Here is a 26,898-nt window from a genome sequence, read left to right on the forward strand (position 1 = left end):
TGCCGATTGTCGTGCTCCAGGGTCTCACTAGTTGTGTACATCCTGGGTGTCATCAACTAGGTTTTAAGAGGAAATCCCTTGTCTCCAAGCAGCCAGCCAGTAAGTCTGCTTCCAGGTGTGAAGAGATCAGGGACGGTGGACAAAAGCATCATTGCAGTTGCCCGGGAATCGTGCTCCCACCTGCATAATCATCTTTTTGTGGTGCACACCAGCTATACATTGATGGAGTGGAAGCCCTTGTAGTTGATGAAGACTCCTGGGTGAACCAAGGGTACCTTAAGTGCCACATGCATGCAGTCAATGACACCCTGCATTGTGGGAAGCCAGGCAGAGCTGCAAATGCAAGAACCTGCTTGTTCTGACTGGCATCATCACAGGCAACGTATACATAATTGCCTGCCCTGGCAAACATGGCATCAGTCATCTTTGTCCTGCATTTGTGGACGGCCGAATGCGAGACCCTGCAAACGTCACCAACAGGTCCCCAAAAGGAGCCATCAGTAAAGCATGGCCACCAGATTCACTTGGCAGAACGTCTTCTTCTAGCAGATTATAAATGTCTGCTACCACCTGGTGCGCGATCCTGAGTGAGCCTCCTGAGATACAGGCATTCCAACACATCCAAGATATTGATCCTCTGCCTGTACACCCTGTGTTGCAGCTCTCATCATCCGTGAGCTGCACTTCTCTGCTCATCCCCTTTCGCCTATGAAGCAGAACAACGCCTCTCTCCTGTGAAGCAGCGCAACCCCTCTCTCCTGTGGAGCAATACATCCCCGCTCTCCTGTGAAGCAGCACATCCCCTCTCTCCTGTGAAACAGCGCTGCCACTCTCTCCTGTGAAGCAACACATACCCTCTCTCCTGTGAAGCAGCACATCCCCTCTCTCCTATGAAGCAACACATCCACTCTCTCCTGTGAAACAGCGCAACCCCTCTCGCCTGTGAAACAGCGCTGCCACTCTCTCCTGTGAAGCAACACATCCCCTCTCTCCTGTGAAGCAGCACATCCCCTCTCTCCTGTGAAGCAGCATATCCCCTCTCTCCTATGAAGCAGCATATCCCCTCTATCCTGTGAAGCAGCACATCCCCTCTCTCCTGTGAAGCAACACATACCCTCTCTCCTGTGAAGCAGCACATCCCCTCTCTCCTGTGAAGCAGCACATCCCCTCTCTCCTATGAAGCAGCACATCCCCTCTCTCCTGTGAAGCAACACATCCCCTCTCTCCTGTGAAACAGCGCTGCCCCTCTCTCCTGTGAAGCAACACATCCCCTCTCTCCTGTGAAGCAGCACATCCCCTCTCTCCTGTGGAGCAGCACATCCCCTCTCTCCTGTGAAGCAGCACATCCCCTCTCTCCTGTGGAGCAGCACATCCCCTCTCTCCTGTGGAGCAACACATCCCCTCTCTCCTGTGGAGCAACACATCCCCTCTCTCCTGTGGAGCAGCACATCCCCTCTCTCCTGTGAAGCAGCACATCCCCTCTCTCTTGTGGAGCAACACATCCCCTCTCTCCTGTGAAACAGCGCCCCTCTCTCCTGTGAAACCCCTCTCTCCTGTGGAGCAGCACATCCCCTCTCTCCTGTGGAGCAACACATCTCCTCTCTCCAGTGAAGCAGCACATCCCCTCTCTCCTATGAAGCAGCACATCCCCTCTCTCCTGTGGAGCAACACATCCCCTCTCTCCTGTGAAGCAGCACATCCCCTCTCTCTTGTGGAGCAACACATCCCCTCTCTCCTGTGAAGCAGCACATCCCCTCTCTCTTGTGGAGCAACACATCCCCTCTCTCCTATGAAGCAGCACATCCCCTCTCTCCTGTGGAGCAACACGTCGCCTCTCTCCTGTGAAGCAGCACATCCCCTCTCTCTTGTGGAGCAGCACATCCCCTCTCTCTTGTGAAGCAGCACATCCCCTCTCTCTTGTGAAGCAGCACATCCCCTCTCTCTTGTGGAGCAACACATCCCCTCTCTCCTGTGGAGCAACACATCCCCTCTCTCCTGTGAAGCAGCACATCCCCTCTCTCTTGTGGAGCAACACGTCCCCTCTCTCCTGTGAAGCAACACATCCCCTCTCTCCTGTGAAGCAGCACATCCCCTCTCTCTTGTGGAGCAACACGTCCCCTCTCTCCTGTGAAGCAACACATCCCCTCTCTCCTGTGAAGCAGCACATCCCCTCTCTCCTGTGAAGCAGCACATCCCCTCTCTTCTGTGAAGCAGCACATCCCCTCTCTCCTGTGAAGCAGCACAACCCCTCTCTCCTGTGAAGCAGCGCAACCCCTCTCTCCTGTGAAGCAGCACATCCCCTCTCTCCTGTGAAGCAGCACATCCCCTCTCTTCTGTGAAGCAGCACATCCCCTCTCTTCTGTGAAGCAGCACATCCCCTCTCTCCTGTGAAGCAGCACAACCCCTCTCTCCTGTGAAGCAGCACATCCCCTCTCTTCTGTGAAGCAGCACATCCCCTCTGTTCTGTGAAGCAGCACATCCCCTCTCTCCTGTGAAGCAGCACAACCCCTCTCTCCTGTGAAGCAGCACATCCCCTCTCTCCTGTGAAGCAACACGTCCCCTCTCTCCTGTGAAGCAACACATCCCCTCTCTCCTGTGAAGCAGCACATCCCCTCTCTCCTGTGAAGCATCACAACCCCTCTCTTCTGTGAAGCAGCACATCCCCTCTCTCCTGTGAAGCAGCACAACCCCTCTCTCCTGTGAAGCAGCGCATCCCCTCTCTCCTGTGAAGCAGCACATCCCCTCTCTCCTGTGGAGTGGCAATTCTGTGAGGGGAAGGCTGGTTCAGCTCCTGCTGGTGCCCTTCCTGCTGGTGCTGTTGAAGCTGCTGGTCATCTTGCTCCTCATCTGAGATCTGATAAATCACAGCTGCAAAGTGGAGAGATCAGATGCACAAACCACCAAAGTAGTGAAAGCAAACTGAAAAGCAGTGAAAATCATCTCTTCGAACAAGTACTGTGAGCAAAAGACTTTCACCACAACTAGGCAAGAAAACAGCGGTGAGGTTTCGGTACTTACTGTTAAGGTCTCGGTATACTCATGAGCTAAGCACCAGGATGTAGTCATGTGACTACAAGCCAGAGTCACTCTGCAACTGTAACATCTAGAGGAAGATTCTGTAAATAGTTTGCTTTGTACTGTACATACTAGTTTAGCTGTTAATAAACCTGTTAGAGATCTTCAACAAACTGGACTCCACACATCTCATTTATGTTGCATCAGACAACAGAAAGAATTCATTACACTTACGGGAATTTTTGTCTGTTATTTCTTCAGCTCCCTCAATTGCCACTGTGCTCTCTCCTTGCTTTCACTGGTAACTTCCAGGAAGCCCAGGGAACCCATGCACCCACAGTTAAATTCCAAAATCCATGTTAATATCACTCTTAATGAGTTATTATCATATTGAAATTAACAACACGCCTCACCTGAGGAGGTTGCTTGCGTGCAGCCTAACGTGCTGCAGTTAAATGTGGAAGTTAGGGATTGGAGTGGTCTTCCCGATACGGTCAATTTCAGCGCTTTTAACCCCCACCACCCACTTATTCCTCCAAGCAAAAATTCCCTCCAAACATTCAGAAATACAGTTACTTAAAACCTGGATTCACATAGTACAGTCAATAATCACAGTCAGTCCTGTGATACGCAAATCTAGCTATATGAGTTAAGGTTACTTGAAATGAAGCTGTGTTTTAATTGCCAGATGATCTTCCAAACAACAGAGACTAGCATCAGGTTTAAATTGAACAGGGAAACAGGAAACAGTCGACAACATGGCTTATTAATTTTGTTCTAACAGACACTAACATAATCGCATCAGTACAACTGAAGTCACAGGGTAAAAGCTGGGTATGAAAAAGAAATTATAGGTGGACAGTTGAACAGTCAAAGCCTGACAGAGTAACATCCCAAAATATCAAAAACCATGAAAGCTGTAATTTGTGAAGGTGTTAAAAATTCTCTGAGCTGAAAATTTAACATTAAATTTCCAACCTCTACCACCCCTTTATCCATCAAATAACAAGATGCAGGATGAAAATATGGGGCACACTTTCTGAGAATTTGTCTGGCAAACTCTTTTGAGGGGGGGGGGATGGGTACTGTAATGATAATACATTAATGATGTGAAACATAAGCATTGGTAACAGAGCACAACAGTTCAATTCAATAGGTGCTTTGTAAGGCAAGATGTTGAACTTTAAGTCATGATTATAATTAGTTGTTACGAGGTGTATTAAATTAAAAAGGTCAGCATCCCTCAGGCAGTTTATTGAACATATAAAATGTTTGGGCTCATGGCTTCAGTCCCCAAGACGCAATGTTTTTAAAAAGCAAGTAGTGAGCCTGGGGGACGGCGGGGGAGGCGGGGGGGGTGGAGGATTGCGGTGGTGCAGGAGGGTGGTGAGTGGATGGTGTGGGGGTGCATCAGGTTCAATCCTGGGTCTGCACTGGGTTAACTGATCTTGATTGGGATGCTGCTTTTCTTCATCCCCAGGCGCTAGAAGGGGGAAACCAGTCTGGGTTTGCTCTGCCTGGCCATGCTGTTGGAAGTGCACATGTACAACACAATTAGACTGAGTTGTGGTGTACCCTCTGGTTTAATACTCTACCAAACACTCCTTGCCAAGCCTCACACATGCAAAACGAGATGCTGGAGGGTGTGTGGTGCCTGTGCAAGAACATAGCAAGGAGTTAATGTTATGGATAGAGACGAGGGAAAAGGCAAGAAAAGTAAAGCTGAAAAAGTTAGCAGAACCTATGCTGATTAAGGTATATTAAATCCTATTAAACAAAATGAGTTACTAAAGGTGCCAACACAAAATAACATATATTCTACATTGTACCTTAACTATATGTGTTAATATTGTGAAACAGAAGACACTATTAAAGAGATATACTTACAATGATGCATTTTACTGAACAAATTACTAAAAAAAAGTTATACAACTGAAATCAGAGCACAGCTTCAAATTATAGTCATATAAAATAGGGTAAGGTTCATAGACATGAGCTCTCATTTCCGATTTATGTAAAGGAGTCCTATGGTCAGGATTTGGAATGTACTGCCTGAGAGTGTGGAGGAGGCAGATTCAATTATGGCTTTCAAAAGGGAATTGGATAAGCACCTGAAGAGAGACAATTTGCAGGGCTACTGGGAAAGGGTGGGGGGAATGGGATAACTAAGTTGCTCTTGCAGAGAGCTGGCATGGACATGACGGGCTGAATGGTTACAGGACAGAAAGTAGTCATTCTATGATTTTATGATTCTAGGTTACATCCCCCAAGAGTTCCAGACATTGCTTCTCTTGTAGAGAGTGCATTTTATCACTGCTGACTGATACAAATGAGATAGACGGTGTTAATTAAAACAAACCAAAACAACTAACATTTTTAATTGCGTGATCAATGTCATCAGGGAAAATGTAACGGCTACACGATACAACACAACCAATTGTATTATACGACAATATTTCTAGCTATTTCAGCTCTAAATAGTATAGCAGGTTAGACTGCCAATACCCAAATTAAACTGCTCTAGTAGCCACAAGAGGATGACTAACATTTAATGCTGACATCACCATGAATGTGGTCTGCTGGGATCAGCAATAGATGTGATGAGTAGCTGCAAATGTTTGGTATTACATTTTGTCATTTTAATTTTCAATCTATTTTGGTAAGAGTTTGTACGTTTTTTTTTACACAGTGTTGGTACTTTAACCACTAATTCTAGCTGAGGTAGCAGAAAGCTTTTTATTTATAACACTGAGAAAAATTTACTAAAGCTCAGTAGTTGTTCAACAAGCTACGTTATCATTTCCTCATTCTTGGCTATTGGCCTAAATTCTGCAGCCCTGCTTAAAACTTGATCTGCCATTCAGGTGAACAGGACGAGATGAAGACACAACACAAAAAATTGAATAGAAAACAATAACCTTCACCCATACAGTGTAAAAGATACATGCAAATGAGGATGTTAAGGTATACTGCAAAGCACAGTGCGATCTGCATGCTTTCACTTGGTGCGATGCTAATGTCCAGACGAGCGGCACAGTGACAAAGCCATAGATTTAACAACAGTTCAAAGTATTACTGACCCTTTTGTTGCTTGAAGGATTGAATGGACCTCGAGTGATGCACCATCTTCCCTTTATTCGATGTTCACAAAAATCCCACAGTACTCAATGGAGTATTACACTGAGCTTCTCCTCTTTCACCGAGGGACTTTAACAGCTTGCTGCTCACAAATACACAGGAGCTTCTGAAGCACTGCGCAACTCGACACCTGCTTTATGGAGCACTTTGCTCAAAGACCTACTCTGTGCTGTTACCATAGTGACAGAATGGGAGGTCCAGCAACACACTCCCCTCCTTGGAAACTCTTACAATATTCAGGCACATCACCATGCAAATTTAAGTAATCCATATCTTGTGAGAGATAGCTGTACATTTGTACTTACTTGCAGAATGTTACATACTAATGAATAAGTATAAATTTTGCAGCTAATTAGGCTAGTGTTACTCATCAAACTGTCCCTTAGGCAGTAATTTTTAGATCAAAAATAAGATTATAATCCAATCATTAAAGTTAACTATTAAAGCCAAAATACCACTTGTGTTCCCAAATATAACTGATAACCCTACACATGGACTATTCCTCATATAGTCTTACTATTAACTAAGATGTCAAGTAACAAGTAGCACTCTTGTCTCTGAGTCAGTAGGTTGTGGGGTCAAGTCCCACACCAAAGACCTGATCATTAACCTAGGCTGGCACTCCAGTTCAATACTGAGGCAGTGCAGCATTGGCAGTGGTGCTGTCTGTCTTCTCAGGCAGACATAAAAGAACACTATTTCGAAGAATAGCAGGGGAGTTGCCCCCGGTATCCTGGCCACTATTTATCCCTCAACCAACATCACTAAGGCAGATTATTTTGTGATATCACATTGCTGTTTGTGGGAACTTTCTGTGTGTAAATTGGCTGCTACACTTCTGACATTACAAAGTGACTACACTTCAAAAGTACTTCAGTAGCTGTAAAGTGCTCAGTATGTCCCAAAGTGCAAAAGAGCTAGGCCCTCTAAATTTCAGAAACGTTTTGTTTCTAACTATAAGTTTAAACAGCAAATATTTCACAATGGGCTTATTGTGTTACTTAGCAAGCTCTTCCTTTTGCCACAATCAATACAAGCTCTGAGCTTTGATCAGCTTTAGAAGTTCTCAATTTTAGGCAAAGTCTTTTCCATGATCATCATGTGATGTCTGGTTGGACCACAGTGTGGCACTGAGCCATTCACCAGAAAGCCATGTGTCTGATTTCTGGACTGTGCTAAGCTGGCTGACTTCAACTGCAGCATTAGTAGTGGATCTAGAATTAGCCTCAGTACCACTGGACTTGAGGAGCGACAGAAACTGAGCATGGCTTTCACTGCTGATTACTGTTCAGTGTCCCAAGTGAGCACACACATTGACAAAGCAAATGTCAAATGTTCTATAACAACAGTGCGGACCTATAGTGTCCCTGACATCAGAAAGCTATGTAAATATTAATGTAAATAGCAACTTGCCCCTTTTCCATGTTATTACTAAGTAGTTAGAAGAAGTTGAAGCCTAGAGTCAACGTAATGTTTTTATCAGTTATCAGGAAAAAATGGGCTGGGAACGTACGCTGCTGCTGTAATTTTGCCGCATATGGTGCAGTAACCCCATTTGCACATGCACTGAAGTGCGGGGGAAGCCGGGCAAGAGTTGCTGGGAGGAAATTATTAGCTTTAATAGCATTACTTTCAATTACAATTTCAGATACAGGAGGGTGCAATTTTTGTCTCACAATTGCCCCTATTTTCAGTGCCAAGATGAGTGGGCAAGAAGGTGAAGTATAATGTGGGGAAATGTGAAATTATCCATTTTACTGGGTTAAAAGTATGAGATACTAGTAAATGTCAGTATTCAGAGAGATTTGGCTATCCCTGTACATGAATCACAGAAAGTTAATAAGCAGGTACAGGAAGCAATTAGGAAAGCAAATGGCTTTGTCACGCCAACCTTCTTTGTTGAGTGATAATTTTCTTCAATCCACTGACTGGAGATCTGAATTTATAGTTTTTTTGAAATACATTTAAAAAAGAACAGATAGGAGATGACTTTGCTGGCAGCTTAAGATGGTCACCTAATTTGCAACACTATATCTTACATTGCAAGGCCTGTGAGGAGAGAGATGAAATGTCTGCTCATTTCCCAGCAAGAACCAAGATCCAGGAAGTTTAAGGGAACTACCTGTTCCTTTTAGCAAGAAGAGAAACACTGCTACCATGTTTGAATCACTGGGTGACTGTCATGTGACAAGCCCCTCCTCATCTTTGGTATTAAGCTGGTGTTTTCTCTACAGCAGCAAGGAGAAGCTTCTGGACTCTGATACATGTAGACCCAAGTGGGGGTTTCTCTCTCTCTCCATTTTAGCTTACAAGCTTCGAACTCTGCCTGTTGACTGACCATCTTTGCATACTCCAGCTATAATTGAAAACCCTGTTGGAGGAAATCATCACCGCCTCCAAGAAACCTACCAAACGAGTCATCTACCTCTTCAAACTAAAAGCCTCAGGACCACCCCGAATTCAGCTAGAAGCCAGTCAAATCACCAAACCCCACAGACGTACACCCATTTTTTCTACGGACTCTAACTCAACCAATCTACCTTTCCCCACTCTGTAACCCATTTGTGTACGTGTGTAAACCTCTAGTATGTCTGTGTGTGCGCGTGAAAGTTAGCACACAGTTTATTATTTTTATTAGTTGGGTTTAGGTACAATAAAGTTAACCTCTTTGTTAAACTCAAGAAAACCTGTCTGATTAGTTCTTGTTATGATCATAGCAAGTAAGTAATCAAACATCTGCTCAATTGGTCAGTATATCCACTTTAAGAAAGAATTAAACCTGTTGTGTTTAAACAAGGAACAGGAAACGAGGGAAGCCCCTCGACCCCTCCTCACTTGACTATAAAAGTATGTTAGTTTTTATTGCAAGGGAGTTGGAGTGTAAGAGTAAGGAAGTCTCATTGCAATTGTACAGGGCATTGGTGAGACCACATCTGGAGTACTGTGCATGGTTTTGGTCTACTTACCTAAGGAGGGTTGTACTTGCTTTGGAGAGAGTGCTACAAAGGTTCACTGGATTGATTTCTGGGATGAGAGGATTGTCCTATGAGGAGAGATTGAGTGCAGTGGGCCTTTATTTTCTGAAATTCAGAAGAATGAGAGGTGAGATCATTGAAACACATAAAAATCTGTTACAGGTGAGAAAGGGGTCTAGGGGTTCCCACTCAGCCTTTGCCTGGTTTAACGGGGTTTAATTTTAAAACACCATGGTTTTAGCTCCCCTTCAATGAATCCTTGTTCACTGCTCTCAATTGTAAGGAAAAGAAATCAACCAGACAGGTTTTCTTAGATTTAACAAGAAAGGTGGAAGTTTATTAATCTTAAACTCTAATTCGGTTAACGACTACGAATACGTGACATGACCACGCTAGCATGCATACGTGATAGACACACACGCAGATAGAGCCATACGTTGAAAGAATAAAGGGGAAAAGTTTGAGGTAATAGTTGGGATTTATTTACGGTCCTTTGAGTTCAACATCGAGTCTTTGATTGTCGGTAAGTCTTGTCGGTTCGTTGGGGCCCAGTGCATGCTTTAAAACTTGTTTTGATGTAGGAGTCTTTTCTCTCTTGAGGTTTAAGTAACTTTAGTGGATCCAGAGATTTGAGAGAGAGAGAGAGAGAGAGAGAGAGAGAGAGCAAGCTAGCCAGAAGAGAGTCTCTCTTCTTCCAAGTTCAGTTGCAATCTGACCCAAACTGTCCTGTGAGCAGTTCAAAACCAAAAACCTGGGCCAGCAGGTTAGTCATGTGACTAGCTGTTTTAACAAACTCACCTCCTGGCTCCCTAAAGGCTTTGCAATGGTTACAAGTCACAAGTCAGGAGTGTGATAGAATACTCACCATTTGCCTGGATGAGTGCAGCACCAACTCAAGAAGGTCAACACTGTCCCGGCCAAAGTAACCCACTTGTTTGGCACTCCATCCACCACCTTAAACATTCACTCCCTCCACTAGCAAGGCACAGTGACTGCAGTGTATACTATCTACACAATGCACTGCAGACAATCGACAAGACTTCTTAAACTGCATCTCCCAAATCCATGACTACTATCACCTAGAAGGACAAGGACAACAGGGGCTTGGGAACATCACTACCTGCAAGTTCCCCTCCATGTCAAACACCATCCTGGCTTGGCAATATATTACTGTTCCTTTATTGTTGCTGGGACAAAATCTTGTACTGGAAGAATACCTTCACCACATGGACTGTAGCAAAAGTGACGACACTTCAAAAGTACTTCAGTAGCTGTAAAGTGCTCAGTACGTCCCAAAGTGCAAAAGAGCTCATCATGTGATGTCTGGTTGGACCACAGTGTGGCACTGAGCCATTCACCAGAAAGCCATGTGTCTGATTCCTGGACAATGTTAAGCTGGCTGATTTCACCTCCAGCATTAGTAGTGGATCTTGAATTAGCCTCAGTACCACTGGACTTGAGGAGTGACAGAAACTGAGCATGGCTTTCACTGCAGATTACTGTTCAGTGTCCCAAGTGAACACACACATTGACAAAGCAAATGTTCTATAACAGCAGTGCGCATTTATAGTGTCCCTGACATCAGAAAACCCTGGAACTGCCAGTTCATCATGTGACCAGCTGGTCTAACCAGTCCTGGCCTTGTGGATTGTATCCTCCTTAGCAAATCCTGGAATGCGCCTCCTCACCTTCGTTGTCTGTTAATATGTAAATGGTTTTTTCCAGCCACGGCTAATCTGTTTAACAAATCATTTCCTCACTCCAACAACAGTTAAAAATCAATCAAAATAGCTTTTGGAGAAAGATAAACGCTTTATTATTTTAATTAAGCAAGGTAACAAAACAGCACAATAACATTTTTGTCATGCCAATTATACTTTCCTGTCACATTCAATAATAATGTTGTTCCACAAAGGTAATAAATGTCGTAAGCAACTTAAAAAAAGACTTGCATTTATATAGCACCATTCACTACCTCAAGACATCCCAAAGCGCTTTACAATCAGTGAAGTACTTTTGAAATGTAGTCACTGTTGTAGGAAACACAGCAGTCAATATGCACACAGAAAGCTCCCACAAACAGCAACGTGAGAATGAACAGATAATGTGTTTTTGTAATGTTAATTGAGGGATAAGTATTGGTCAGGACACCAAGGATAACCCTCTTGCAGGCAGAATTTTCCACTGGCTTTGGAATCCCAGCATTGGGGTGAAAGGCGGGTCCTAATCCTGCATATGTTGGCAGCGGGAATGGCGTGGCGATTTTCTTGGAGGCAGGTTCCTAATTGGCCGCTGTTATGCCCAGGTGAGAGAGGTCTACGGGTTCCCTCTCAGCCTTTGCCTGGTTTAACTGTAACAGGGTTTAATTTTTACAAAACACCGTGTTTTTAGCTCCCCCTTCAGTGAATCCTTGTTCACCGCTTTCCAGTTGTAAGGCAAATAAATCAATCAAGATAGGATTTCTTAGATTTAAACAAGAAAGGTAGAAGTTTATTAATCTTAAACTCTAATCCCGTTAACGACTACGAATATGCGACGCGACGACGCTAGCATGCGTATGCGATAAACGCACACGCAGATAGAGAAGGAAAAATTAGAAAAGAGCAAAGGGCAAAAGTTTGAGGCAATAAATGGGTTTCTATTTACTGACTTTTGAGTTTAATGTGGAGTCTTTGGTTGCAGGTAGGTTTTGCTGTTCGTTGGGGCCCAGTTCATGCTTCAACTTGTTTCGATGTCACAGTCCTTTTTTCTTTCGAGGTTTACATTTCTTCCATGGGAACGGTAGCTTGGGAAAAAGTGAGAGAGACTGCCTAGGAGAGGGCCTTCCTTGTTCCAGCTTCAGTTGCAAACTGCCTTCTGGTCCTTTCTATGGCACAATTCAAAAAACCCAGATTGCCCCGTAGGTTAGTCATGTGACTAGCTCCTTACTTAGAACCATCTCTCCCATGAGGTTTGTGGATTGTATTACCTGAGCAGTCCCTGGAATGCACTTCCTTACAGCTTCAATGCTTGGTGATCAAAATCCATTTGGGTTAATTGGAGCAGGGAATAGTTCTTTGTCTACAAAAGCAGCATCTCTTAATATGCAAATGTTCTTCCGGCCCAGTGTCTGGTGATCGTGAAACAAGTCATTTCTTCACTCCAGCAACAGTTTAAAATCAATGTTCATATGACAAAATTAATATGCCTCATTCTTGGCAGGTGGGGCTCTGCATGATGTTGCCTTCGGGCCCGTCATCCAATTAAGGGCAGCAGGCGGGCTCCTGATGCTGCCAGTCTAACCAGAAGACCAGTAGGTGGTGCTGAGAGGGGCATAGAGATATATTTAACACATAATAATCTGAGGGACTAACCAGGCAGGCCCCTCCAGGTGACCCTATGGGGCTGGGAAGGCAGTCTCCCTTGCCTGCGCCTCCTCTTTGGCCATGGAGCCTTCAGCTCCAGTGACTCCCCATAGGGCTGCTGCTGGGAAGCTGCCTTCTGAGGGGTGAGCAGCCAATCCAGCACGGAGCCTGCCACTGAGAAACATCCCCGGTGGTGGGAGAGCGTCAGGGACTCCCCAGCATTCTACCAGCTCCGTGCCTCTGCTCCCGCCACCTGGGTGACCAGTAAAGTTCAGCCCAACACATTTGGATTCTTATGATATAATATGCAAATTATTACTAGAATTGTCCATGTTTTGCAATTTTTGAAGATATTCATGGTTATAAATATGTGCAGTACAATTGTGTAAAATGAGAGCACTTCTTGACACTATTCTACATTTCACTAATTTTTCTTATTTAGGGCTGCATTTGCTTTGATCCCAATGATAATAAAGCTATGATGATGCACATGGGATGAAACAGATGTCAACACAATCTTTTTGAAAGCTCTTAGACTAGGACCTGCAGACTTGATGGTTTACTGGATTGCAGTATGCAATGAATTAATTCACTTGTATTTGGCTGTTACGATGTTGCCAGTACAGTGACAGGCTTCCAATGCACTGGGTAGGTTTTGTCTGTTATATTAAAGGAACCATAATTTAACAGCAGGACAAGCTAGGTTAGTAATGGAAAGCCTTTATTTATTCTTTTGGCATCATGAACGGGTGAGCAGTCACTCAAATGTTATAGGTCTCCTGTGGTTCCAGTTCATCTCTGCTGTACAACTGGCATGCAGATCCTAAATAATTTATGCATGTTAAATTAACCAGTGTTGTCTCTTATGTTGTCTTTTCTTTATCAGTGTGCGATCCCCTATACCTTTGATGACTTCAAATTAGCAGGTGAATGAAAACTGCAAGTTAGCTTATTGCATTTAAATTATGCTAATTGTTTGCAATTAATTGGGGCGGTACAGTGGCACAGTGGTTAGCACCGCAGCCTCACAGCTCCAGCGACCCGGGTTCAATACTTGGTACTGCCTGTGCGGAGTTTGCAAGTTCTCCCTGTGACCGCGTGGGTTTTCACCGGGTGCTCCGGTTTCCTCCCAAAGACTTGTCGGTTGATAGGTAAATTGCCCCTAGTATAGGTAGGTGGTAGGGGAATTGAGGGAAGTTGGGGATGTGGTAAGAATATGGGATTAATGTAGGATTAGTATAAATGGGTGGTTGATGGTCAGCACAGACTCGGTGGGCCGAAGGGCCTGTTTCAGTGCTGTATCTCTAAATAAATAATAATATGGATTAATGTGCCAAAGATTATTATTTTATATAATAGATATTGTGTGAGAACTTCAGAACTATGTTTCCTGGCCTGTCGGAAGACCTTACACAAATCAACGACTCTCGGAAGACGGCCATCATTAACAACAAGCTCAGTAGACTCAATGTGGACATTGCAGCACTTCAGGAGACACACCTCCCTGTGAGCAGATCTCTAAGAAAGCAAAACTACACCTTCTACTGCCAGGGTAGGGATCCTGAAGAACCAAGACAGCATCTAGTGGGCGTCGCCATCAGAAAGTCCTTGCTCAGCATGATACAGCCACCTTCAAATGGCTCGGAACGCATACTGTCCATCCAACTGCTCACCGCCTCTGGTGCAGTACACCTACTCATCAACTATGCTCCAACACTCTGCTCCCCGTCTGAAGTTAAAGACCAGTTATACGAGGAACTCCATAATATCATTAGTAGCATTCCTAATACTGAACATTTGTTCCTGCTGGGGGACTTTAACGCCAAGGTTGGGGCTGACCATGACTCATGACCCTCCTGCCTTGGGCGCTATAGCATTGGTAGGATGAATGAGAATGGACAAAGACTGCTGGAGTTGTGTACCAATCACAACCTCTGCATCACCAACTTGTTCTTTCATACTAAACCCTGTCACCAGGTTTCATGGAGACGCCCAAGTTCACGCTGTTGGCACCAGCTGGACCTCATCATCACTTGGCAAGCCTCTATAAACAGTGTCCAAATCACACGCAGCCTCCACAGGGCGGACTGGGACACCAGTGCAGCAAAGTTAGACTCAGACCAAAGAAGCTACATCACTCCAAGCAGAAGGGCCGCCTGTGAATCAACATGAACAGAATTTCTTATCCACAGCTGTTACATAAGTTCCTAAATTCACTTGGAAAAGCCCTTCAAAACACTCCTGCAGGGGATGCAGAGATGAAGTGGGCCCACATCAAGAGGTTGACGAGATGAATAATATAACAAGGCAGGATGAGATCAGGGAAGGCAATAAATGGGAGTTGATGTAATTAAGAAACAGTTTATCAAGTAAACCTCCAATCATTCGTGAGAATAGGACTTCTTGCATGCTCGTAAATAAAGATCACTCGCTTGTACAAGACATCCAACTCTCGAGGCGTTTTTGGGTACCGGGGCAAGCCCTCACTCTTACAGACATATCTGGTGATCTGGGCTACAACATCTTGAAACTCCTAGAACCAATGTAGCACAGCAGCAGCTTTAACTCTGAATAGGTGCTTCACCTGACCATTGATACACCAGCTCCGGTCAGCAAGTGCCCAGACCAAAGTTCAGAGAAGATATGAGAATGAACATCTGCCAGGCCTGTTTGCCAGGCCTGTTCACAGTGAGTATCTCTGCCCAATTGGAAGCATCCAGAACACTAGAGTGAGACTAGAAAAGAGATGACTGGGCTGCCTGCAAGCTGCATCCAACTGAAATCAGCACCCACCTGATCACCTGGGACACCCCTACATGCCTGGAGCGTAAAAAGTGCATCAAAATGGGAAAAAAAAATGATTCGAATATGACAAAATAACTGAAGCCTAATCACTTAAACTGTTTAAATTTAATCGGGTTTCTTGAGCTTCCCCGATTATAATCACTCTACCTTTGGCATCTGTCTCTTCAGCTGCCTAGGTCCGAGCTCTGGAATTCCATTCCCAAACCCCTCTATCTCTCTCTCCTCCTTTAAGATGCTCCTTAAAATCTCTTTGACCAAGCATTTGGTCATTTGTCTCCTTATGTGGCTTGGTGCCAATTTTTGTTTGCTAACACTCCCGTGCAGCACCTTGGGACGTTTTACTATGTTAAAGGTGCTGGGTAAAACAAGTTGTTGTTGTATTTATGTCAAGAGAAAAGGAAAAACAAGGGATGGAGTGGGGCCACTCAAAATTGGCGTTGGGTGAGGACAACAGATGCTTCATAGGCTGCAACAATGCAAAATAAAAGATTAATTACCATGTCTTTACCAAGGAAGACACAGGTAATTTATTTGATCTGGAAAGGGAACTGAAGGGTGCTGCATTGCTTAGTTGTGATGCTATTGACATTATTCCCAATATGATTGCCGAACATCTGTGCAATCTTAAGATAAATAAATCTCAAGAGCTGTATAAGATGCATCCAAGCATCCTGAAGGAAGTAAGGGAGGTATTTCTAGAAATTATAACATTAATCAGAGACAGAGTAGTTTGGACCAGTTTTAATCACCTAAAGAGGTATTTTCCATCCAGATTTTTTTCCTCCCTAATTGGCCTGGAATTTTATTCGTTTTTGTGTCTCGCCGGGGAGATCACATAGCTTCTGAGTGGAGTGGAGAGTGTATATATTGTGATGTACAAGGCATTGCAATTGTATAGGTGAGGCAAGATGGACCAATGGGTCTTTACCTGTCCATCACTGCTGTATGTTTGTAAATTGTGGAAAGTGTGACACAAAACCTCCAGAAGTCACTGAATACTGGAGAGGTACCTGAGAACTGGATGAAGTCAAATGTTACTCCTATTTTTTTGAAGAAAGGGTAGCAGTAGTGACCCAGGAAATTACAGATCAGTGAGTTTGACATAGATTGTGGATAAAACAATGGAAATCTTTTTTTGAAGACAAGATCATGGTGCATCTAGATAGATATAGAACTATAAAAGATAGGGACTATGGTTTTGTGAAAGGTGATATTTCCAAACAGACATATTGGTTTCCTTTGAGGGTGTGAACGAAGGAGCTTGATAGGGGTAAGACCATGGATGTGGTGTACTTGGATTTCAGTAAGGCCTTTGATGCAGTTCCTCTGGAAAGGCTGGTACTGAAAATAAAGAGAAGAAATTTGTGGTAATATTTTATAATGGGTACGTAATTGGTTGGCCAATAGAACCCAGACAATAGTGGCACAAGGACTGTCATCAGTCTAGGAAAATGTCACCAGTGGGGGAGTCTCACAGGGGTCTGATCTGGAACCTCTTTAGTCTAATATCTTCAAAACACCCAGGGAGTATTATATGGAAGCGCTGCCGCGGAGCCCCCACGATATTACACGTGGGGGCTCATTTAAATGGAGGGGATGGAGCAGCCACCCCCGATGACGTAGAGGGGGTGACTGCCCCAGCCCAGCAATGGGGTCCGGCACCACCGCGTAGGTACCTGCACCATTTTTAAAGAGCTTCAAGCCTTTAGGAACAAATTGAAGTCTTAAAGTGATATAACCTTTCATTTGCATTTTGAAAATAAATGAAAGCTGGAGGCCCCTTCCCAACCCCTCCAATGTGTTTTGTATTACCAAAAATGTAGATTAAGCTTTACTAGCAGCCCGAACTTTCTCCCCTAACCTCTTTACATTTGCCCTTCAACCCTTCCCACCATCCCCACAGCCAATAAGAAAGGTTTTCCTCACTCCCCTTCCCTGCCCTGATAATTTCACTCCTTCTCCCTCCCCACCAGTGTCTCACCTCAGAACTCCGTAACGAGTTCCAAAGATGCACGTGTTGTGGCCGACGGCCGTAAAACCGGCGGCAGCAGATTTATTACCCTCATTTGAATATTTTAATGAAGACCCCACCTCCAAGCGGCCGGGGGTGGCGAGGGGGTGGTGGGGGGGATGATGGCTGCACCAAGGCCTCGCCGCTGCAGCTAATATCTGGCGGCACCTTCTCGGCATCATGGGTCCTGGCGAGCCACTCCCAGTAGCATCTTATGGGCCTCAGCATTGAGGGGCTGGTAATATCCAGCCCAATGGGTCACGATTAGTCAATAATGACATTATTGTTGTATCTTGCGATTAAGATGATAGAAGGCAAACTAATTGGACCTTTGCTCATCTAGCAAATCTTATGTCCCTATGACCTACAGTGGGCCATAAAGTAGCAGTCTGACGTATTAATGGTAGCAGCAAAAGTAGTAATATTGATGAAGGAGGATTCTGGCAACAGGGCTGCTGTGATATTCCAATACATCACAAGGCTAATTCAATTAATTCATTGACTGAGGATGCACTTCATTAAAATGTGGCTAAGGAAGACAAAAACAATCAAACAATGGAAGCTAATATCTGACAACTCACATTTGATAATTCCTCAAAAGCTGACAATGAAAAGCAGAAGTATTTTTTTCTGCAGAAACAACACCAGAACGTTCCTGAGATTGTTGCAAAGGCTCATGGTCAGAGAGGTTGTTTTGCAGTAATTATGACTTAGTATGCCAGTAAAAATCCTGATACACCTCATGCAACAAGGTGTAACTCTTTCAAAGGTTTTTACAGATAGACTAACAGCATAATAAGTGTCAGTTCAGTGATTTCTATTGGATTTCCAACTGCAAGGACTTCTACAGTGTGGAGGAGCAGGTCATCACAGCCAGTAACTTCTGGATTTCCGCCTTTAACTGCACATGTGCGGACAGCAAAGGTTGCTGTCAGTTTGCAGAGTAATGATGGTAAATGCTGACTGTTTTGCCGTCATTACAACCGCAGGATCGGGCAAAAATCTCAGGCCCCATTTGTCACATTCAATTTTTATCTAGTCAATGGGCTGTCTAATTTACAAAGATTTATAGTATTTTGATGCAATTGGTAAAAAGATGTGCTTTCATTGACATTTTACTGAATTTTAAAGCCAGGAAGAAATCAAATTATACTAAGACATTTTAAATTACTGATTGGGGGTGTTTCTCCCACAGACTTTAATAAATGAAGCATCCGAAGACAGTAAAACAAATCTTCTCCCGATTGTCAATGATAATTTCACCAGCATCATTAATGTGCGCTTTTAAAAACAATGGAATTCTAAAGTATTTTTGTTATCATCACCTGGTTCATGGTTTGTATTAATTTTCGAGAGGTAAATTTTAATTTAGGAATTTAATGCAAGACAAATAAGAACACCTGGTTTGAGAAGCTGTCAAACAAACCTAGGGTGGTTATAAATCGCAGGGTAGTCCATGTTTATTTAGCAAGGCCATATTGGGAAGTGTGAAGATTCTACACAATGGGAGCTTCTCTGAACTTCTTGATGGAGATGGGCTGAATTTTGAAAGCTCGCATGAAAAAAGGCACGGCGCAGGAGCGATATTTCGTGCGGTGGCTCATTTACATGGAGGGGGTGGAACTCCCGCCCCCGATGACGTAGAAGGGCCTGAAGCTCCGTCCCCGGCAATGCGTCCGGCGCCACCGCGCAGGCGCTGGCTCCATTTTTAAAGGGCTTCAGGCCCTTCACTTTCATTTCCATGTTTAAAGGCACAGCTTTGTCTAAAAATTAAAATAAAAATTTGTTCACACCGGTAATCCCCTCTCCCACCTTGCCCCCCAAATGAATAAACAGTTAATTATTTTTTGTCTCCCTGCAATAAATTCCCGATCCCGACCGTTCCCCGCCGAACTTTCTGTACTTTGACATTCAACCTCTTCCCACCATCCCCTCAACCAATAGCATTTGTTTTTTGCCTTTCCCTCCCAATGCCCTGAAAACGTCACTCCTCCACCCTCCCAACCTGTCTTCTGCCTCAGAGAAGGCATGGAACTTCTGGCTAACAGCGTGGGACGGCCGTCGTGATAAGGTAAGTCATGACACCTTTAGTAACATTTACTTAAATATGGTAATGTGTTTTTTCTCACCGAGCAGCAGGGGACTGCCCCGAGGCCTCGCCGCTGCCGGTAAAATGGGGTGGAGCCTTCTTGGCGTTGAGGCCCATTGTGGGCCTCTCCTCGAGGTATTTTCCAGGCACCCCTGCCACAACCCCTGATGTTGGGGCGCTTGTAAAATTCAGCGCACTGTGTCTGCAGCTGCCAGAATCAGGCGTTTAAATTATTCATACAATATCCCAGAACAAAGAGAAGATTTGGGGCTGAATTTTTATAGGCGGTGAGCTTCAAAAAGTGTGGGGCACAAGCGAAATGCACGGCGCCGTTTTTAAAAGGCTTCAAGCCCTTAAGGTCATTTGAATTTGTAAAGTGAAATGGAGGGAACATTTACATTTATAAATTAAATAAAAGATCGAAGTCCCTCTCCCACCCCCCTCCATGACCAAACATTTCATTTATTGTCTTATCCAAACAAAAAAAATTCTTCCCTTCACAAACTTCCCTCCCGCGAACTTTGTTACCTTTGCCCTTCCACCCCTGCCTACCATCTCCTCAGCCAATAGTAGGAGTTTTCCCTGCTCTCCCCGCTCTCCCCCCCCCGACCTGAAAATTTCACTCCTCCTCCCTCCATCAGTGTCACGTCTCAGATATCCAAACGGAGATCTGAAGGCATGGGATTTCTGGCAACCAGCCGGAATATCGGCGTGGAACGGCCGTCGCGACGAGTTAAGTAATTATTCTTTAATTATCATTTATTTGCATGTGTTAATTAGTTTTTTTTCTGAGCAGTGGGAGTGGGGGGAGGGGGTGTGCGGCCCAAGGCCTCACCGCCACTGGTAAAATGGGATGGGGCCTTCCCGGCATCAAGGTCCGTGGCAGGCCTCTCCTGGAAGGATTTTCTAGGCCCCCTTGTCATGACACTCGTCGTTGGGGAGTTTGTAAAATTCAGCCCTTGGAGTTGAAAATAATTAGTTTAAATTGCTATCTGGGAACTCCCACACATACCACATGCTATGGAGATAGATGATACAGGGGTGTCTGTTGGCTTTTTGATCTATGTGTTTGCTGATGCAGTCAGTCACTTGGCTTTTGGAAAAGCTGTTGACTTAGACAAGCAGTGGACTTTTGGAAGTCAGTTGGACTCAGGAGCAAAGAGGCCTTCAGGAACCAGGGGTGTTTCTGTTTTGAGGCGGGCCCTTGCTCAAGCTGGGAAGTCCAGATTTGGGAAGTGACCTTATACCTTGGAAGACAGCTGAGAATTCAAGAAATTGAAGTGAATTCCTAAGAGCTGTGGTACACTTTGGATTGGTCCCAGGAGACGTGAACAAAACACCAAGATTCTGTATCATATAGGGAAATCCTGGGGTTGAAATAAAAGTCAAACGGAATTCTTTTGGGCCTCCTTATCTCGAGAGACAATGGATACACGCCTGGAGGTGGTCAGTGGTTTGTGAAGCAGCGCCTGGAGTGGCTATAAAGGCCAATTCTGGAGTGACAGGCTCTTCCACAGGTGCTGCAGAGAAATTTGTTTGTTGGGGCTGTTGCACAGTTGGCTCTCCCCTTGCGCCTCTGTCTTTTTTCCTGCCAACTACTAAGTCTCTTCGACTCGCCACAATTTAGCCCTGTCAAACGGAATTGTTCTGTAAGATTTTACATTTAAAATATAAATGTCTCAAGTTGTTGTGTTAAGTGAGTAGTGTTTTGTTTTGTTTAACTCTTGTACAGTAAAGATTTTTGTTTAAAACATGAAATCCTGTGGTTTTAATCTTTCAGTAATAGGGCGGCACAGTGGCGCAGTGGTTAGCACCACAGCCTCACAGCTCCAGCGACCCGGGTTTAATTCTGGGTACTGCCTGTGTGGAGTTTGCAAGTTCTCCCTGTGGCTACGTGGGTTTCCTCCGAGTGCTCCGGTTTCCTCCCACATGCCAAAGACTTGCAGGTTGATAGGTAAATTGGCCATTAGCAATTGACCCTAGTATATAAAGGTGATAGGGAAATATAGGGACAGGTGGGGATGTGGTAGGAATATGGAATTAGTGTAGGATTAGTATAAATGGGTGATTGATGGTCGGCACAGACTCGGTGGGCCGAAGGGCCTGTTTCAGTGCTGTATCTCTAAACTAAACTAATAACTGGGAATTCAACTTTCTCTTTTTCCTAATGGGATTATATCATTTTTCTTTTTCAAAAGTGTACCATTATTAATCTGAATATACCTTTACACCACTTACACCATGCACACTTATCAAGGACAGACACTTCTATCTTAACTCCCTCAGAGCAACAAGAAAGCACAATAAATACTGCTTTGCCATTGTCGCAGGAAGTGGGGTGTACGGGGAAACAACATGACAACTCACTGGCCCAGACTTTGCAGTCAGCGGTGAGGAATTGTGTAACTTATTGTGGGCTTTTGAGCCACAATTTAATTACTGGAAATCCTTTACAGCGCGGCGCCCCCTACAGAGTCTCTGTGGCATGTGTGAGCAGGGCAACCGACAATGTGCCTCTTCAACCAATCAGATTGAAGAATCCTAATTGAGAAATGCAGGGCTGGATTTTTCCCCACATACTTCTGAATCCCATCACCAGACCAAAATTTGGGTTAGAAACCCATACTGTGTGGGAGCGTCACATATTGTGATTTTCCCCAGAGCGGCCAATTATTGGCCAGAGGGCAGGCTTGCTATCCAATTAAGGATGGTGGGGTGGCTTTCAAAGCTGCAGGAACAATCAGAGGCCTTCCAGCTTGAAAGGAGGAGCAGACTGAAATAGAAGGTAAGTAAGGGAGAGGCTGCTTCAAAATGGAGGTGCCCTCTCTCCATATTTTTAGAATTCAAGTTAAAAAATGTCAGCTAGGCCACCACTGTGGGGAGGGTAGGGGAGGAGCCTTTCAATAGGCAGTTGTGTGGCTGCTGCTGCTCCTGCCCTGCCTGGAGGGCTGCCTTCTGCTGCCAACCCCCAGCCCTGGTCTGCTGCCAGGTGGCTGCCTCCAGACAGTTAAACTGGTGAACTGGCTCCTGCTGCCTGCAGGAACCTGGAGCCCAACAGGAAAATACCATTTAATTGGCCTTAAATGGCCCTTAATAAGCTGGATTGGCTACCTGCCACATACGGGCAGGTAACTCTGCCATCCCCCATCCCACCTCCATGAAAATGGCTCAGGAACAGGATAGAGCCAGGGCCGGCGCACAGGCCAGTGTGGCTATTTTCAGCGCATGTCGGTTGGCAAGGCACCAGTGTAGCGAAGCTTGTGTAGGAGAAACAAACAGCAATTGCCGCATTCAAATTCTCAAGTGTGGATGCTAGACATTGCTGTCTAATTTACTTCATGATAATAGTGAGTGCTGATAGACTCACTGCTATTATTACTGCAAAATCCAGCTCATTGGCTTTGAAAACCAGTTTCAATAATATTGTTGGTTTCGCTTTCGTGTGAATGGGAATTTTTAAGAAATATTGTAATGTAGTAGTTCTTAGGTATTTTTGATTCATTGCTTTTCACAGAAAATTAAATTTGGTTCAATTAGCATGATCCATGTACTATTAGCAATTATGTAAATTGTTTTACATTATTTGGAAACATGATATATATGCCATTGTTATTTAAATAAATGAATCAGACATGGCTGTTTAAACACAATTCTTGTTTAACTGCGATTAATCGCTCATTCCTGTAAGCCATTTTATACCCAGAATACAGAATATCATTTAGCTATTTCAGTTTTTGAGCAAACGGCTATAGATCAAATCTGAAATTTAATACATTCATAGTTTGATTTTATTACTTCTGTAGGGGAGTCAGGTGCTCACAAATAAATATGTATAACATAGGCAAAATGTGTGTGCAGTGGAGTACACTCTCAGCAGTACAACTGCACAGAGTTTGGGATTTCAGCTCTGGTTGAGTCTATTTTTGGTAGTTTAGTCATATGACATTCATTGCAGTTACAAATGTTATTGTATTAATGGCTTTACATCTGCTCTTTGCTGCAGTTGCCAATGACTGCCATTTGAAGACTATCAATTAAAAACAACTGATCTGAGTATGATGGTGCTGAAATCGAAGCTCAAGATGGCAAGGCATGTTCTACTATATGGGTAACATGAGAATCTAATATGTGCTAAACAAATTCATCATTGTTGGACTCATCAGAGCTGGAGACTCTGCCCCCTGTCACTTGGCTCCTCCATAGCCATTTTTATGCCTGGAGGCCTTTTGGCTGTTGTTCTCTTAATGGCAATCACAACACCAGAATCTGGTGGTTGAGGAGGTTGCTAGGGAACAGCAGCCAGAAAGCCTCCAGGCAGTAAAACTGACAGTGTTCTGCTTTCATAGGTAGAGCACTTACCTGCTTGGTCCTTTTTGCCATGCTGTCAGGCCCTCTCAGACTCTTCAATCTGACAGGGGTTCTGATGCCAGGCTCACCACCAGTTTTATTGGGGCGCACCAATGTAAATGAGCGCCTCCTGGGACAGATGGGAGAGAACTTGAAAGAAGGAGGGAGACTTGGGAGCCGTCCTCAACCCAAGCTAAGTATTCCTATCCCTCACAACTGCAGCCCCCTCGCCCACCACTAGCACCACCTCATTGCCAGGCAACACAGAACCTTGCTCCACCCATCTGTGAAAGTCACAGAAATCATGTGGCTAGCTAAAAGGGGCAGAGAGCCAATTTACTGACTCCCTAGGAAATGAGCCTTGGAAATTGATATTTCCAGGTGTCAAGGAGAGCAATTTCAAGGTCCAGAATCCAATTTCTCATTTGTGCAAACACTTGCTACTGTTCACAAATAAATCAATGGTACCGATGGAAAATACAAAACCGGCTACTGATTCAATAGCACCCATTTCGTACAATCACATGAAGGCAAAATGACTCTTGTGGTATAAGGAAGCAAAAGGTTAATACCGAAGACAGAGAGCGACCCCCCCCCCCACTGTATGAGCGATGGTGTAACAGTCGCATGAAATAGGCTTGAGAGGAAGTGCAGCAGCAAAAAGATGCTAGCTTAGGTGACTTGAAGAGAGTGTATATAGTAACTGTAAATAATAGAGTTGTGAGTTAATTTTTATCGGAGTCTAAGATTTTCTCTAGAATGCCCTACAATGCTACTAATACAAACCCAACAACGCAACATGGTGGCAACAGTGAATTTGAAAATCTCTTTATCTTTGGAAGAAACACTAGGGGAACAACAGAGAAATTTAAAGATAAATACTGGTCCGGTACGGTAAGAATACTACTTACCAGCAGAAGAGGCTGTGAAGAGCTCTGCAATCTCTCAGATCACACCACAACAGCGTAGGGCTCTGCGTTGGTACTTCTAGCGCATCGAGTGGTTGGGTTCAAGTCTTCATGCCGGGCCATGATCCAAGATGGTGAAACAATGAAACTGGCCATTTATTTAAACAGCACACTGGGAGAAAAATGGTAGAACATGATCTTGGTCGAATTGGCGACTAGGGAGGCAAGTACAGTTGGCAGTCATTGCTCAGCCTCGCCGAGAAAAAGCGTGGTAATCATGGGGGAGCATGGGAAAGTCCTGAACAGAATGTGAACACTCAAGCCAAGCCTGACAATTTTAAAATTAAAGGGGAACACCCTAGCAACGCCTAGCAAACAAAAGGAAGCAACATGGATTCAAAATTGGGAATGCCTGAAAGTTTCCAGAATCAAGAAGGTCCCAATCAAGTATAAAATTGGCTAGTATGGAGAAAAAGGTTCTTAAGGTTTAAAATTGCTTCTCAACTCCAGACCAAATCTGCAGTGGAGCAAGTGAACATCCTCCTGAATTCAGTAGGAGTGATAGCAGATGACGCAATTGTCTGACAAGGGATTAACGAGGATACCGATAAATTTGAAAAGGTACTCCAAGCCTTTATCAATATTTAATCGCCGTACCAATAAAATCTTGCAAACTGCCAAATTTAATAAGCATGCGCAAGTGATTGGTGAATCTGTGGACTCCGAAATTAATGACCTTCATAGATTGGCAGAAGGTTGTGAATACAGCGAATTAAAGGCAGAACTAATCAGAGACAGGTTAGTCGGCATAGCGGGTGAATCCTTGTCAGGTCTGTTGCAATCTAAGGAAGACCTTAGACTGGAAAAGGCCATTAAAATTGTAAGACAGGCTGAAGGTCACAAACAGAATACGAGCTGAAAACAAGTCGTAGATAAGGAGGATTCCAATGCCCATCCAACTGGTTAAGCCAAACACTTTGAGGAACAGAGGAAACATACAGGTGAGAAGGTGCATGAATTAGGAAAACCTTGTTGTGGAGCCAAGAAGACCCACAGACGAGAGCAGTGCCCAGCAAGTAAAGCTGACTGTTCTAAGTGTGGAAAAACAGGACACTGTGGAAAGATGTGCCACAGCAGAATTTCTGCACTTAAAGGCACAAAGCAAAAGACCTTCATGCAAAGAGCAGTGAATCAAGTACAGCAATACCATCAAGAGAAAGAACCAGGAGAGTTCTTGGGAAAAATCTGAAATTCAGACCAAGATTTCTGGACAGCAGACATCTATGTGAATGGACACCTCAGGAATTTTAAGCTTCACACAGGGGCTAGCATCACGGTATTGTCTGACCAAGAGCCTTGGGTGAAGAGACTTTACCTGCAACCGCCAGATAAATAGTTGCATGGTCCAGGCGGGACGCAACTGCGAATAAAAGACAAACTCCAAGCAACTCTTCAGCATAGAGGCAGACAACTGGTAGAGTCCTTATATGTCTTACACAATCAAAAAAATTCTTTACTGAACAGGAATGCATGCTTGGAACAGCAGTTGATTGAAAAGGTAGCCGAAGTCAAGCAAACAAGGGTGACCAATGTCTTCCAATAATCATCCGATGTGTTATCAAGGACAACCATAGCTCATCCATCACAGGAAGACACAAATTTCTTTTGTGACATAGAGTCATACTTGAAACACACAACACAAAGTTGGCCAGCAAGCACACAAAAGTTGCAAGAAATACGACAAGCACAGAAGAATGATAAAGAGTGCATTCGCGTTAGACAATATTGTATACATGGCTGGCCACAAGAAGATCTAGAAGAGAGAGCAATGAAAACATTCCATGAGTATAGGAAATACTTTACCATAATTGATGATTTATTAGTTTACAACCACAGAATTGTTATTCCTACTTTAATGAGATCCGATATCTTAGATCGATTACACCAAGGCCATTTGGGTATAACCAAGTGCAAAGCAAGGGCAGTCTTCAGTATACTAGCCTGAGATATCAAAGGATATCGAGAACATGATCAACAATTGTCAGACATGTGTGAAACAGAGGGCAGAACAGTGCAAACTGCTATGGACTACCCAATTTCCAACTAGACCTTGGCAAAGGCTAGGCATGTATTTATTTCTGTCTGGTTGGAAGTCATATATCATCATTATCGTCTACTTTTCTAGGTGATAGAAGTCAAACGATTACATTCTACAACCACCGAGGTAGTTATCAGAATCCGTACAAATATCGTCGCGACATATGGG

At 44.2% G+C, this 26,898-nt stretch overlaps 1 protein-coding gene across 6 annotated transcripts in view; it reads right to left on the reverse strand.

The window, feature by feature from the left end:
- Window positions 1-26,898, reverse strand: part of ano3 (anoctamin 3) — a 628,446-nt gene that overhangs the window by 400,385 nt on the left and 201,163 nt on the right. The window contains exon 1 of one of the 6 annotated variants that reach the window (XM_068046493.1): window positions 6,096-6,110. The exons of the other annotated variants lie outside the window; for them this stretch is intronic. The gene's annotated coding sequence lies outside the window, so the exon portion shown is untranslated. Of the gene's footprint in view, window positions 1-6,095; window positions 6,111-26,898 lie in introns of those variants that run through there. 6 annotated transcript variants of the gene reach the window in all.

The sequence above is a fragment of the Heterodontus francisci genome, chromosome 14 (assembly GCF_036365525.1).
Source record: "Heterodontus francisci isolate sHetFra1 chromosome 14, sHetFra1.hap1, whole genome shotgun sequence".
Taxonomy (NCBI): Eukaryota; Metazoa; Chordata; class Chondrichthyes; order Heterodontiformes; family Heterodontidae; genus Heterodontus; species Heterodontus francisci.